The sequence below is a fragment of the Notechis scutatus genome, chromosome 9 (genome assembly GCF_049901735.1).
Source record: "Notechis scutatus isolate UNSWTSFEM ecotype Mainland chromosome 9, rNotScu1.2, whole genome shotgun sequence".
Lineage (NCBI taxonomy): Eukaryota > Metazoa > Chordata > Lepidosauria > Squamata > Elapidae > Notechis > Notechis scutatus.
This window is the reverse complement of record NC_142017.1, coordinates 6,841,205-6,843,725: the sequence shown is the minus strand read 5'-3', so window position 1 is coordinate 6,843,725 and position 2,521 is coordinate 6,841,205. Positions and strand designations below refer to the sequence as shown.

The 2,521-nt window shown below is 44.6% G+C and overlaps 1 long non-coding RNA gene across 1 annotated transcript; it reads right to left on the bottom strand.

Moving 5' to 3' along the window:
- Positions 1-345: 345 nt before the first annotated feature.
- On the bottom strand, positions 346-647 carry LOC148129815 (uncharacterized). The gene is made up of 2 exons (XR_015750573.1): positions 562-647; positions 346-391 (listed from the first exon to the last, which is right to left on the bottom strand). It is a non-coding gene; the product is annotated as an uncharacterized LOC148129815 (long non-coding RNA).
- Between the last annotated feature and the right edge of the window lie 1,874 nt (positions 648-2,521).

Below are 2,521 nucleotides of genomic sequence, written 5' to 3'. Positions count from 1 at the left end.
TCCCCTGGGCTGCATGGAACGATCTTGGCATCGATTCAATAATGCATTAGCTTCTAACATTAAGATACCAAGTAGTGTAACAATCTGCCAGCTAGGTAGCCTTTGGCTATAGCTTCTTTTCAGTGGCTTTCCAGCAATGTTTTAAAATATAAAAACCACGCCGTTTTCTGCCCACCCGTTAAAAAACCGAACAACTGAGCAGGATACCAGCTTTAAATCTTATAGAATGTGCCTCACCGATTGGCCCATGAAGGGATGAGATCAAATCTTAATCCGTGCTAGCAAATGCCATGAACAGATCGGTTCACTCTGAAGGCAAGGTACGAAGTGCTATCTGTTGAGGTCATCGGTCTTTCTCAATGTGGTGGCTTTTAAATCTCCTTGTCCTTGCCTGGAATCATGAAAATGTGTTTTGTAGACTAAAGCATCTAGAAATGGACAACTAAGGCTGCATGAAAGCTGTAGATGTGGCCAGACTAAAATCAGGTCCAAGGCCAACACACACCACCAACATCAACACCTCTGCCAAATTAACTAGACCCAGTTTATTTTAATACCTACTTGGAGACTTGGATTCTTTCAGATCATGCTTCGAACAGTTCAGCCTCTAGGTCTGATGTAGGCTTCTACCACCTTGGTCTCTGATGAAAAGAAGGACCGGGGAGACATGATAGCAGAGTTCCAATATCTCAGGGGCTGCCACAAAGAAGAGGGAGTCAAGCTATTCTCCAAAATATCTGAAGGCAGATCAAGAAACAATGGGTAGAAACTAATCAAGGAGAGAAGCAACTTAGAACTAAGAGAAATTTCCCAACAGTTAGAGCAATTAATCAGTGGAACAACTTGCCTCCAGAAGTTGTGAATGCTTCAACACTGGAAGTTTTTAAGAAGAGATTGGACAATCATTTGTCTGAAGTGGTGTAGTGGGTTTCCTGCCTGATCAGGGGGTTGGACTAGACGATCTCCAAGGTCTAGTCTATCCTCTTTTTCTATCCTCTTTTCTATTTGATTACTCTACTCTACTCTACTGTTCCAGAATTCATCTCCTTTCATTTCCAAAAAATGATAGCTTTCACAATTCTGGAGCATAATGGTTTGCTCCAAACTAGAATCAGAAAACATCATCTAGGGGCCTTCAAAGGGTGGCCCGTGGTTCTAGAATTGTATTGTGGATAGATGTGATGTCACTCTATAAATACAGCAACTTGTGTATGTCCAGGTTTATGCCCTTGGTTAATCAGGTGCATGTCTGACAGGCACCAACAGCTCTTTAGAACAGGGCTCTCCAACTTTGGCAACTTTGAAGACTTGTGGACTTCAACTCCCAGAATTCCTGCTGGCTGAGAAAACTCTGGGAGTTGAAGTCCACAAGTCTTAAATTTGCCAAGGTTGGAGTCCCCTGCTTTAGAGCAGGGTTTCTGGCCAAGATTGTTCCCACCCCCTGCTGCGTGGTCATTCCAGCAGAAGGTGCCAGAAATTCACTGGAGAGTTTCTGTATGCAAAGCACTCCAGCCTGAGCTACTGAGTTTCCCTGTTGAGGTCAAGGATGATGATATCCATCTCATTCTCAGAGATCTTCACGGCCTTTAGGGAGCACACACCAAGCTTCTCAAATGAGACTTGGTGGGATGTTCTGAAGGAGAGGATCCTGCTTAATTATAGTTCCATATATGTACACAGAGATGTCTCCATTGTCATCCATTAGATCAGGGGGGTCTCCAACCTTGGCACCCTTAAGACATGTAGACTTGTAGAAGTTGATGGAGTTGGCTGAAATGGCAAAACTAAGTAGAAAAGTGTCAACTCATAAAATGTTTCTCTGGTCTTTTAGAGTTGCCGGCAGAAAGAGAGGGGAGAGCAGTGCAGCAGCTTGCAAATCCAAAACATGCCGGCGCTGCCTGGGTGTAGCCGCCTGGGTGTAGCCGACTCTGAGACACATCATTCATTGTCACCCTTGACCCTGGTTTCCCCTCACCCCCTGGGTGTATCATAATTCATATTCTCCAATGGGACAGATCCATAGCCAAGAGTCTTCAATCATGCTCTCCAGTTGGAATTTTGCGCGGCAGAAACTTCGATCACCTAGAAACTATCTTTGAAAACATTTATGGAATGCAAGTTGCCCACTGCTTCCTCCTCCCTTTCTGTTGGCAACTCTAAAAAGACCATAGACGTATTTTATGAGTTGACATTGGCGTTCTGTGTAGTGTGTGAACTCTCCCTGCTCAATGGTGTTCATTGGACAGTTTGTTGAAACAAGTCCAAAACACAGCTTGTAGTGAAGATGTTATGCGCGCTGTGTGTTTATTTCCATGCAATACAACCTAGCAGCAGTTTATTGTTGCTGCTGTCTTCTCGGTATGAAATATTCATTTAGGTGGCTTCTTGCAAGCCAGCAATTGATGCCACATTATGTAAGAATATCTCCAGGGAAGGCCTGGGTTGCATCCCGCAGAGGATGGTGTAACAAGGCAAGTAGGAGCCAAGGACACTCTCCACCCCTCCCAAACCCCCCCCCGCC